This window comes from Monodelphis domestica, chromosome 7 (genome assembly GCF_027887165.1).
Source record: "Monodelphis domestica isolate mMonDom1 chromosome 7, mMonDom1.pri, whole genome shotgun sequence".
In the NCBI taxonomy this organism is placed as follows: domain Eukaryota; kingdom Metazoa; phylum Chordata; class Mammalia; order Didelphimorphia; family Didelphidae; genus Monodelphis; species Monodelphis domestica.
Window position 1 is genome coordinate 244,776,346 of NC_077233.1, and position 14,066 is coordinate 244,790,411.

The window sequence follows — 14,066 nt, forward strand, 5'->3', positions numbered from 1 at the left end:
ATGGCCAAGAATTGGGAATTGAGGCATGTCCATTAATTGGGGAATGACTGAGTAAATTGTGGTATATGATTATGATAAATTCCTATTATGCTATAAAATGATGAAAAGGATGATTTCAGACAAAAACAGTAAAGACCTACATGAACTGAGACAGAGTGAAAAGGCAATATAAGATAATCAACTGTGAAAGATTTAGGTATTCTTAGCTATATAGTGATACAGGCCTATTCTGAAGGTCTTATGACAAAAGAGGCTATCCATCTCCAGAGAAAGAGCTGCTGGAGTTGGATTGCAGATCAAAGAATAATATTTTTCATTTTAGTTTATCTGTGTTTTTATTTTGGGGGTTTGCTTTTATGAGTATTCTCTCACACCAATGACCAACAAAGAAATAAGCTTTTATAATACATGTATAACCAAATCAAATGTATTACCATCCTCAAGGGGGTGGAGAGAAGGGAGGTAGGGGAAAATTTGGATCTAATAATTTCTGAAAATGCATGTTGAAAATTGTTATTACATGTAATTGAAAAAACAAAATTAAAAGAAAATAGAATGTGCAGGACTTAGCAGGTAATTGGATATAGGTTGAAGGTAAGTAATGTATATAAACATGAAATGCTAAAGATCTTTAGTGTCACAAAACTTTATAGATAGAAGAGAATGTAGAATGCTCTTTTCTTCATTTTATTTCTTAACAAAAAGAGGGACCCAACGCAGTATTCCACTTGTTTATTAATTCATTTGTGTTTATTAAGAAATAAGATTAAGTGATATGCTAGTGCCCTTCAGCAGATCTGTAATGTCATCACTGAGAGTACTCAAAAATAGATCTAATGAACATGTTGGGGTGCTTCCTTTAGAGTAAAATTACAGAAATGGAAATAAAGTGTATAAGTCTGTCCATCTGTTATTCTTTGATGTTATATATGGAAAGCCCACCTCTTTTTCAGGTGTGGGCAAGATTGATGTTATGTGTCATGATTCTTATACAGTCTATTTTCTACTTTTGAGGTCTGCTAATAGGCTCACTAAATTAAATGTTGGATCTTGAGTCAGGAAATGTTCAAATCCTATTCAGACACTAGCTCTGTGACCATGAGGAAATTATTAAACTCTGAAAATGTATTTCCTCATTTATAAAATGGTCCTTATAATGCCACTTATTTCTTTTGGTTATTGTAAAGATAAATGTGGTAAGAATTGAAAAACAATTTGCAAAATATAGATTGCTATATGAATATTAAGAGTTATTATTACCAATATTTCTGTTATTATTATAGTTATATGATATAACCTATTTGTATCCCTCAGTCCTTCTCATCCTTTGATAACCAATATTGTGAGTATTGAGAGACTGTTTTTTCAATGATCCATTGCCAGAAGAATATTCTGGTTAAAGAGATGGGTTTCTGTTTCAGAGAATCTTTGTTGTGTTCATTGAAAATACTGTTTATTTTCCTACTTGTAATACTACCTGAATTCTCCCACCTATTCAATTCTGAGGAAGGTAAAATGACAAATATAAAATACCATTTATATAGCTCTAAACAATTTACAAAGTTCTTATTATAAAATAGGTGATGTAAACATTGCCATTTCTATATCAAGGATAAGAAGATTAAGACAGAGAATTTTAGTGACTTGTCCAACTGTGACTTGTCATTCAACTAGTCTTGCAAGTATTAAACCTGAGATTTAAAGATTTCTCTTCTGTCCCCAAAAAACTAGATTTCCCAGTTGCATCATTATGCTGATAAAGCCCAATGATTTAGATGTAGCCATTTAAATCCAAAACAGTCTATGTTGTTAAAACATGTATACAGAGGCAGAGGCAAAATGGTGGTTTAGTAGCAGGGAAATCCTTAAGCTGCTCTGAATTTCCTTCCAAACTGATCATTACAAAGCATCTCAAAATGACAGAAGTCAAAACAGGATGAGTAAAGGGGCTTTTCCACTGAACATGGCATGAAAAGTAGGCAGTGAGAGGGGATTTCCAAGTTATAGAGGGGCAAACCTGCACAAGGAAAAGTACAAGCTGACTATCCTTCCCACTCCACCTACCATGCCAGAGGCAGAGCCAGGACCAGGGAAATCTCAGAATTTTAAATGGGCTGCCCACACTGAAGAAAAAGTACCACAAACCTACCCTTGTTGGCTCCAGGTCCTGGCAGTGAAATTCAAAGCTCAGTAGTACTAGAGTCACTGCTGGCAGTGGAAGCAGCAGTTCAGAGACAATAGTAGAAGATAGCCTCAAGGTAAAAGATTTCAAAGCCTGCTCCACACCTACCCCCCCACACACACACAAAAGCCAAAAACACTGTAAACCTATCTCTGAAAATCCCAGTCTCTGCAGGTGAGGGTCAGAGCTCTACAGTACTGGGTTTATTCAGGCCTCTAAAAGGGAAGGGAAGATAGCCCCAAAGAAAAGCCCTGTGGGACAGAAGCTAAGTTTTAGAAATGATCATCAACATGCAGGAATCTCAATCTTCCAGAGTGAAAAAGAATAAACATCAGCATAAAAACAAAAACAAACAAACAAAAAACAAACCTCTTGACTCTGAAAATTTTCTACAGAGAAAAGACCAGAAGCAACAGAAGAAGGTGAAATAGAAACAAACACATGCAAACTCTCAAAAAAGAATGGAAACTGATTACAAGTTGTGGAGGAACAAAAAAAGGAGTTCAAGAACCAAGCAGGACAGAAGAAAAATGGGAAGAAAGTAGGATAAAGAAAGTAATACAAAAAGAAAATAACTGCTTAAAAGGCAAAATTGCCCAAATGTAAAGTGAGACACAACACTCAAATGAAGTAATAAGCAGATTGAAAAGAAAAATTGTCCTGCAAGAAGAATAGACAAAGAAGTCCAATGAAAAAAAAGTGCCCATTAAAAGCAGTATAGGCCAAATTGAAAAGGAGAATCAAAAAATCATGGATAAAAAGCAGTCTTTAAAGACTAGAATTGGACAAATAGAAGCTAATGATTTAACGAGACATCAATAAATAATAAATGAAAATTGAAAGAATGAAAAAATAGAAATTTCTCATAGAAAAAACAACTGACCTGGAAAATAGATCCAGGAGTGACAATTTGAGAATTATCGGACTACCTGAAAGTCATGAGCATAAAAAAAAAAGCCTTAGGCATCATGTTACAAGTCTAGGTCAAGTTCCTGGACCTTGCTACACCACATAAAACTGCCTCTACCCTCCAGGCACACAGAGATACAAAAGAGATCTCTTTTCTTCTTCTGTTGGTCTTCCTAGTTCAGCAACTCTCCACCTTGAACTTTATCTCCTATCCGAACTGCCACACTAGTTTTCTAAGTTTTCCACGATCCTGAGAACAGAAGGACCAGCCTCTTAAAGCTCAAGTAAACTGCAAGAACTCGTTGACTGCTGGCCACTCTACTCTTCAGTTCCCTCAGAATTCCAAGCCTAAATTCTGGCTCAATATTCCACACTGGGCTTTAGGCTTTTAGTCCTTTACGACCAAACCCTAAATTATCACAAATTCCTAATTTATCCTTATCACTATCCACATCAAGAGAAAGAACTCTGAGTGTAGAAACACAGAAGGAAAACATAAGACTTTTCACTTGTTTATGTGGGTATATGATATAGGAATTTGGTTTTAAAAGATTACTTTATTTCAAAAATGAATAATATGGAAATAGATATCAAGTGATAACATTTGTATAACCCAGTGGAATTAATTGTCATCTCTGGGAGGGGGCAGGGAAGCAGGGAGTGAAAGGAAATAAATTATGTAAACATGGAAAAATTTTTTAAAAATAAATTTAAAAAAATAAAAAAATGTATGCAATTTCTTTGTTGCTACTGTAATATACTGGCATAGACTATGTTGGTGTATTCCTTTAAATGCACAAACCAGCTCTCTAATTACTTATATATCTTGCATAAAGGAAAGTATACAAAGACCATTTCTGTCTTAATTGTTTGAAGAGGCATCTAGGGGACTATTCAAAATATATTAGATTGAAAAGAATATGACTTGTGATATTAACAGTGAGAAAAATCTTCAGCATCAATGTCCAAAAAAAAAAGAAAACATTTGTTTTGAATCTGTTAAATGGGAATTTTAGGAAATAAAATCAATTTTAAACACGAATTTGAATTTCAGTCCTTCATATATTTTATATGTTATATATTTACATAATAATTTCTGCTTAATGCTCAAATAAATATAAGTATATTACTATGAAATAATAATTTGAATTTATTTTTTGCTTTCTGCTAGAAGTTTAGGGTATCTTACTAACTTTCTAAATTTAGAATAGTTCAGCCACCTAGAGTTACAATTACATAGCTATATCTATATCTATATCTCTCTCTATAAAACATATTAATGGAAATTATGTGTCAATTTACAGTGGGAAGTAAAGATGAATAGACAACTCAAGTGTGCATGATTGGTATACCTGGAAAAGTATGCATTATTGCTGGACCTGGTATTATGACGGAGATTATGATACTATGGATTTCTCTCCTGGTTTTAGATGACCACAATTGTATTTTATGTGACCAGTTATTTCATAGAATAACTACAAGAGTAAAGAATTTTCCTCTATCCTGTGACTATTTCCTATATTTCACAGTCTTTTTCTCATTCTCTTTTGACCATTAATATGGTATTTACTGAAACAAAGATTATAGAATAAATGCATGATTTCTTATAGGGGAATCAATGTAAGTCTTTTTGTTAGAAAAAGCCATATTGAAACCTAGCTTTATTTTGAAAACTTTAAAATTAAACTCCTACACTAAACTTAAAGATCAGGAAAAAGAAAAAAAAACAAAGCAGAAGGAAAATCAAAGAGTGTGGTTTAGTAGAATGAGCACAAAGCTGGTCATCAGAATACCTGAGATCAGTTTCTGACTTTGCTGCCTAATTAGTTGTAAACGTGGACAATTCATTAGCCTCTGTTCTTTTCCTTATAAAATAAGAACTGTAATACTCAGACAATGAATGTTATAATATTGTCTTAAAGGTGAAATTTTGTATGTGAAAGGTATTTTATGAATGTGAGAGACATGTGTAGTTTATGGATGAAGATTTTTAGGTATAGGTGGCAATTGTGAGTCTGTATACCCCTGATGGCAAACTTTTAGAGACCAGCTGTCCAAATTGCAAGCCTCATGCTGCATGTGAGGTCCCTGCCTTACCCTAGACAGGGGAGGAAGAAAGAACTCCCATAGGGCTGCTAGGCAGAGGGGTTGGTGATGTGAGAAAGTCCTCAGGTGTGAGTGGAGAGGGAGAAGGGAGCAACCACATGTGGCATACATGCCATAGATTGTTTAACACAGCATTATACCATTTCCAGGTATTTACCATCTATCTAATTGCCAATGGGAGTAAAACAAAGAAAAGCCAATAAATTTTCTTCTTAAATTGTTATATATCTAAGTCTTAAATAAAAAGTCACCAGTGTAATGGTGGAAATTTTAGGTTTCTGGGAGAGGTTATGAGCACTGTAATGGTTAAAATTGTGGCTACAGGATTTATGTAATATTGAACAATGGCCGCCAAGGAATTTACTTATGAAATTCCTAAAATGAAACACTCAAGTCAGAATGAAGTTTATGGAGGTTTAATCACACTGGGAGTAGGGAAAGGAGAGGGAGAGAAGGAGAGAAGAGAAAAGGGAAAGGGGCTACTCAACCTCTGACCAAGGCAGAGGGAGTTCTAGGCCCAAAGGGCCAAGGTGGAAAGAATCAGTCCTTAACTCACGTGACCGATCTGAAGGAAAGCTGTCTGTGGGCGTCCTCCCTGTCCAAGTTCCTAACACCAACTTCCCTCTCGCTCTCTCCATAGGAAGTGAGCGAATTCCAGAGGCTGTTCCCTACCTCACTTCCTGTGTCTCACAAATGCCAATGGTTGGCTCTAGCTTGGCTTAGGACAGCCCAGGTGGGCAGTTAGTTATTTCTGATTTGTCATTGACTAGCACATGCCCGTGTAGTGTGGGTGTGCACAATTTTTGGGTGCTAGACCAAGATGGAGACTTTTAAAATTCACACCAGGTAATTGTAAAATAATTTGACCTGGGAAAATCTTGGGCCTAAAAAACCCATTTTCTTTTTTTAAAATTAATTTTATTGATCTTTTAAAATATTACCTATATTTCTTAATATCCCCCCACAATCCCAGAGAACTATCTGTTGCAATAATGATATTTTTAAAAAAATGGTTCAGCAGAATTAACCAACTCATTGAAAAAAACTGACATATTCAGTTGTCCATACCCATAGTTCTCCCCCAACCACTTTTTCAAAGAAAGGGAAGTAATGCTTTTTTGGGACAAAAGTTGGTCATATAATTTCATTGCAATTATAATATTGTTCATACCATTTTAATCTAAATTATCTAAATTATTTTTATTTTCCTGGTTCTACTTATTTCATTTTGTATTAACTCCTATAAAGACTTCCAGGGCTTCCTTATATTCATTGAATTCCTTGATTCTTAGAGCAAGTTGATAATAAGTTACAGTTGTACAGTTGTTCTTCTCTATATCACAGTTCACTTACCATGGCTTCACTGTATCAGAGTTTTAAAAAAAATATGTATCTAATTCTGTATCACAAAGTTACACTTTTTGCTGATGGAATGAAAGGTACCAACCACAGCGCTGTGTTCTGTATCCTGGGCATTGATTGGCTCAGTGACTGTAGGCTAATAAGAGTGTGGAAAAGTTTTACAGGAGAGTGGGAAGGGTTTATAAAGCCTTTATATATATATATATATATATATATATATATACATATATATATACACATAATATATAAATAGATATATATGTAAATAAATATAACACCACCACTTTTGTGGATTTTAATCTTTTCCAGGGGTTGCTGGAACATAATTCCAGCATTACATGAGGGATCACTGTATACTCCTTTTTGTTTACCAACTGATGGCTATCCACTTTGTTTCTCAGAATACATTTTCATTAGCAAATGGTTCTTGAGGGAACATTCTCTAATGAGACTTAATAAAATACTTAGGGATCTTTAGTCTCATTTCACTAGTCCTATGTGGCATGCTTTTATGAATGTACCCTAAGATAATTTTTGAGTTCTTGAGTACAATATCCTGCTATTGAGCCTCATTAAAATTGAAATCAACTAAAGTCATTATTCCCTTAAACATCATGTTTTAATCTCCCCTATTCTACTACAAATAAGGAAAAAGTGACTTTGCCAGGCAAAAAAGCAAAAACAAAGCAAAACCCTTTAAAAGCTGCAATATTTCCCATTATGTCTGATATTTGTAGTTCTATACTTAACTTCCTTCCCTCTTTCAGTTTCATTTTCTTTGCTTCACTAATTGGAATGCAAAATCCTTGCTATCTGCTTAATATTATTTCTATCACCATTGTTTAGCAAAGTGCCTGACACATAGTAAGTCCTTAATATTTACTTTTTGACTGACTGACTTTAAATATATGAATTTTTAAAAAAAGGCAATTTTCTGTTTTTCTTTTCTCCAGCCTTCCATAACAATTGTATTTATTTATATATCTCTTTATAGTTTATAGAATATATTAAACAACCCTGTAATGTAGGTGAGGTAAATATTATTAATGCCATTTTGTAGATGAAGAAATTTTAATTATGAGCAGTTTAGATAATGATAACAACAATAAAGCTAACATTTATAGTGCCTACTATGTATCAGAGTCTGTTGTATATAATATCATACTTTTCAAATAGTATTTTATTCAATCTTTACATCAACCCCAGGGAAAAGGCACTCTTATTATATTCTTTTTACAGTTGAAGAGAATGAGGAAATGTCTGAGACTGAAGTGAACTCAGATATTTATGACTAGGCATGAATCACTAGCTACTGTGCTACCCAGCTGTCTGTAATTTCTACCCAGTCACAGTGGTAATCAAGTCACTGGAGAGAAAATTCTCTTCATGTTTGAATAAGACATTGCTAGGAATCAAATTCAGAACTTTTTAGGCTAAATTCATGGATCTTACAATTTTTTTTCTTTACATTACTATTTCTTCCTATAATATTTATTTCCTATGTCTCTGGTTTCTAAAATTGATTATAGTCATGTAGTACCAGTAAAAATGTACAGCATGTATTCCAACTAAGATATGTTTACTTATTGATAAATAAGATTTTAAAAAGGATAATATAAAATGAAATTATATTTGCATATTTTTACTCAACTAAATTATAAGTTTTGCAAGGCAAGAGACTTATTTATGTTTGTAACCCTTACAACATTGAACAACATGCTGTATTTTTGCAAATTAGGCAGTCAATATATGGCAGAGAAGGAATTAGTAAATATGCAAATTTGCTTTTCTCTTATAAGAATTTTTAATAGAATCAAATGCACATATATTTTCATAGTAAAGGCAAAATTCTCCATAACATTGATATTTAAGATTCTATATTGGATTCGTTTGTTTTTATCATATATTAGAAAGACTTTTTTCCCTGAATAGATATAGATATGTATAATGGAGATAATTATCAATATGCCCATTTTTTTCTGAAATGAATTCTTAAGAAAGTCATTTAAGTAGCACTCTAAGTAGGGAGAATGATTATAATGTCTTCATTTCCACTTTTATTCTACCTTCTCTCTACTACCAAATTAGGGGTTAGAGGTAGAGAAGTTAGGATGGGAAGACTGGAACAAGAATAAAAGAGAAAATAAATGAGTGGTTAAAAAGCAGAGAAGTAAAGAAGAGATAGAATATTAATTGGAATAACTTTGGTCATACCCACTCCTCATTTTCTCTTCCTTTTTTGCTAGGCCTTTGCCAGGTCTTTTCCAATGAGTGCTGTCTTCTCATTATGTGGCCAAAGTATTTAAATTTCAAATTTAGTATTTGACCTTCCAGTGAATAGTCTGAATTAATTTCTTTAAGTATTGACTGATTTGATATTCTTGCTGTCCAAAGGACTCTGAAAAGTCCCATACCACAACATGAAAGAGTCAATACTATAGTGTTAAGCTTGCTTTAAAGACCAATTCTAATAGCCACATTTTGCTACTAGAAAAACTGTAGCTTTGACTACACAGACCGGTGCCAGGAATCTCATGTCTCTGCTTTTAGTATGTTGTTCAGATTTGCCCTGGCTTTCCTTCCTTTTTCTATGCCGTTTTTTCTTCTATTAAATTCAAAACTCCATTGTTGAACCACATTGCCTGTCCAAGATGAAAATGAAATTATGGATTAAAATGATGCATTATCTTTCTAATTAGATGTCATAATTGTGTACCTGTTCATGTTTTTTTTAATTTGTTCATTTGTGAATTGTTATGCCTATTGTCATTCATTTGTTTTGAGTAGTAATGGATGTTAATGAAGAGGCCCTAATATATTTCAAAACTCAATACCATCCGTATATTATAATTTTTAAACAATGCTGTGAAGATTTCTCAACCATTCTAATTCATCAAATCCCAGGTAGTATTTCTGGGAATATAGGTGTAGTAATAAAATTAATATATAATAACTTCAAATATTATCTTATATGATTTATTAATAATCACCAGAAGTAAAGAAACAAAAAGGTAATTATCTAACAAAATCAAACCATGTATCTAAGCTAATCTATTTACTCAAAAGGCCACTCCACTAAAACCAGGACAGGAAGGAAAGAGGAAGCTATGTGGAAAAAGGGAGAATTTATATCTTGTCTATATCAGTACATAACAACAGAATGAGAGTATGGTTCTGGGTAATGTAATTCAAGGGTTCAAGATTTCTAATTACACATTCTCCCTCCCCCATGATAACTTGGGAGACTAGTCTCCACAAAGGATCATTTCAAATATAATCAACTTAAAACTAAAGATTTTTAACTAAAGGTATATACAATATTGCAGTTCCTAAAGGGAAATTACAATAATTTGGGAATAAAAGGAAATAAAATAGAAAAAGAACAAAACCAATGATTGCTACATTGACAAAAAGCAAAATTTGGATCAGTCCCCTTTGACACATGTAAAAATAAATTTTGCAAGTTGTAAAAACAAAATTTTAGATGGAAAAACTTTAATATAGAGGTTCATAACTTTTCAAAACTGTTTACTTACCAATCAGGTTCAAACTGTAAACTTTTGATAGAGGTAATCGAAAGTATCCTCAGTGATGAAGTGAAGCTCAAATGTGAACTTCCCTTCATGGCTAGGTGCAAGGGCACTAAGGAGACTCTTATTATAAACATAAAATATTTGTTGAAATTTATAAGGATAAATAAAGGATTTCTAATTCTAACAGATTCTAAATCCATCCAAATAAACTCCCAGGATCCACAAGGAAGTTCTTCTCCTGTGTTTCACAGGCTATACTAATCCTCCCTGATCTGACTAATTCAAATTTATACTATCTAAATAAAAACTAATGCTATTATCCTTATAAATCTGAACTTCGCCTTCAAATTATAAAATAGCAACACCTAGGTGAGTTAGGACTCAGAGTCCTAACTGGATTCTTGTTGAGAATGTCTTGTCTTAAGAGACTCAGAGTCCAAATCAAAGACCAGGTTTTTCTTTGGTTTTCTCAGAGTGAAACAATCTATAAAATCTCAATATATATTCAATAGTGTCTCCCAAGTTGGGAAAGGAAAAGCCTGAGCTCCTTCATATCTTTTCCTCAGATAGAGAAAGAGGCAAAGATGTTAACTTCTCCATCCCTGAGAGTCCCTGAGAGCATGTGCCTCTGCCAGCTGCCAGAGACCAACTCCCAATTGCCAGAGAGAGTAATTGACATAGAAAAATGGTTATGACTGTCACATCTGAAATTAACATGTTCTCTCAGATATACTTCAAACTCCAGTTCTTTTCTCAAACCAGCCACTTTATTTCTTTTCACTAAACTAATAAAACAATACTTATTTTCTAATATCATCTTTACTCAGAAGAGTATTCATTCAAAACAAATGCATTCAACACTCCCCACCCCCAGTTCAGTTCACCATAAACCAAAATATGACTGTATCTTCTGGTACAGTGTGTCATGGTCTCTGCAGGCATCTTCATTGTACCTTCTCCAAACATTTCACTTTCTGAATTTGGGCCTAAAATTACTCTCAAAAGAATTTAAGCTTTCCTTTATAGTATAATAATACATCGCCTACCCCCAAGGAGGATGGTGACAACACAGGGATCATTCAGGGATGCATGGCTGAGAAAATTTTAAAAAATCCAAATAAAAGAGAAAAATAAGTTGTGGATGAAATATAAAATATCAAAGTCATATTTCTAAAAAAATCAAAGTAAAAATAAACCTATAACAAGTCTTTGAATCAGGACCCAATTAAAGTGATTTATGTCCCATAAATCTATAGTATCAATTATGCACTTACCAAATCAGCAGCCATGACTACAGAGAGTTTTTCACACTATGAAAGACAGAAAAGGGACTAGATGTCAGCAGCAAATTGGGAAACAGCATTACTTGGTTCTATTTTACTTTTCTCTCAGGGATATGGGAGTCATGATGGCAGCCAAAGTGAGGTGTTTGATAGAATGCGGGATGGGGAAGACCTGACTCTGATGTATGTCAAAAAGCTACAACCTCGAATCCCAAACAAGTTCAATTCCTTTAGTCTTGGCTCAAAATCTTATCAGTCCCTCAAGGATTGTTTGGTCTCTTTGACCTTGTGCTCAATTGCCACTATGCAGGTTATCTTTGTGCTTCTTTGGCACTGTGCAGTGACTCTTTTTGTATTTCCTTCTCCTACAATCAGACAGAATCATTAAAGTCCCATTATTTTAAACAATGAATGGCAGGTTTCTATAGTCTAAAGCTTTTGGGTATACATTGACATTAAGAATAATGAACATTTTAAACTTATCCTAGTGTAAAATTGAAAAACTTCTTAATACTGATAACATGTGCTTTAAGTTTTAAAAATAAGAGAAAAAAGAAAACTCAATTTATTGAACATACAAGAATAAAATATTTTTTTTGAAAATCAAAAATATAGCTTACAATCAGTGTCACAACTGTGTCAAAGAGAGATAGAATACAAAGGTTCCTCACCAAAAATAGGATCCATTTCATTTTTAACTTGGCCATGATCCATAGCGTGAGTGAAAATGAAGTTTACAAAGTAATAGCTTTATAAAACAGTAACAGCAGGTAATGCACATTCCTAGAAAATACCAAAATTCCCAAAATTCACAGTTGTACAGTTAATGAGAACAGCAAATAAATCCACTATCATATAGGATTCACATGAGTCTCTACATAGCCACTTGTATGACATTTAAAAAACCTATGAATTCGTGGATATTTGTCACAAGTTCTAAAGATGTAGCAAATCGTTCAGCCTTGGCTGAGATATTTTAACAAAGTTTATTACTGCCATAATTCCAAAATTTGGCAGAGGAGCCCAGAAAAAACACAAATCTTTGTACTGCTGATGAAAACCTTTTTGTGTCTAAAATGTCACCAAGAATCTAGATCATTCTGGTTGAAGGGTAGAATAAGCTGAAGTGTTACAAATCATCCAGAAGCTACTTATACTTCATGGGAAATGCTCCTTCTTGGGAGCTATCCAGGAGTACCATGCCCCTAGGAAAACCTTCCTAGCTCCTCTGGTATGATACTCGTATATTTCTCATCCATTATATTTTTATAAATAGAGGTGGGTAATATAATAGTGCTATAGCACTAAACATCAGCTACTAAATGGACCCTCTTTACCTCTTGTTACAAAGAACTCAAAGGCAGGCAAAATGACCGGTCAGAGCTATTGATGCTACTACATATCTAAAAATCATGTTTGAAGACCCCTTAAAATCTATTTAAATTCTTAAGTCATTAAATTCTCCAAAGATTGTTAACCAGGTTGATGGAGTCCATCCATCATCTATGTGACAATCACCAAATGCAAAAAAGGAACAAAAAGGCCATATAGGCTACATATGACCTTGATGGATCTAGTGAAAAACTCAGCATCTCTAAGTAGTTATGGTTTTGCCACTGAAAAGGCTTTGTGCAAGGTGACTATGGGCTTGTACAATGATATTTTGTTTAGTACAGTTATTGGGGAAAGGTAAAAATAAAGACAACATGACAGCACATGTACTTAATGGCTAGAACACAGCTTAAAATGATTCAGTGTAACTGAAAGATATTGATCAGATTAATATATTAACTTAAAAAAACAAAATTAAATCTTAAAGCAAACAATCAGCAAAATACAATTTATGTGACAGAATACAGGCACTGAATTCAGGAGTCCTTTTTTCCAATTCCAATACAGAGAGTTCCATAAAACATTAGAATCTGAAAAGGTTTAAAAATACATCTCCTGACCCTGTAAGGTTCCTTCCCATCCCCAGGATCTTTATCCATTTAAATTCCTTTTGTCACACCTCTGGGATCTCCCATAGTGAGGGAGGATTCTTCTCTGAACATAGTGTGAAAGAATCCCATATTGCATGTATTGTAGAGAATGGGCAAGCCAGAATTACAAAGCGGTGTAGGGAAATGAACCTCTCCTCACACTAGAAAGGACCAGTGCACCAAGGAAGAGTAGGAAGAAAAGACTTCTTAAAACTGGGAGCTATTTGAGATGGGTAATGTCCTGCTCTTTCATAGAGTGGTCCACGCTTACAATTCTACTTCCTGTTTGGAAGAGTAACCTTCCTTCCCCTTCCCCCTCATGGTAAAACACCAGGGAGCAACTTGCTTCCCTTGACACATGGACAGGGACTTACGAGGGATTACCTAAGGAAAACACACCAGGACTTGTGGAAGAGAGAAATTATAAGGCATGCAAAAGGACAAGAAGGAATGAGTGGAGGCTGATCAGCTGTCAATCAAAGGAAGATTCCATTTGGAATTTTGGGTTGTTGTATATTATGCACAGTTTATAGTTCTCTGGGTATTATTCCACATTGCTCTTTTTTTAAAACCCTTACCTTCCATCTTGGACTCGATATTATTTATTGGTTCCAAGGCAGAAGAGTGGTAAGGGCTAGACAACGGGGGTCAAATGACTTGCCCAGGTTCACACAGCTGGGAAGTGTCTGAGGCCAGATTTGAACCTAGT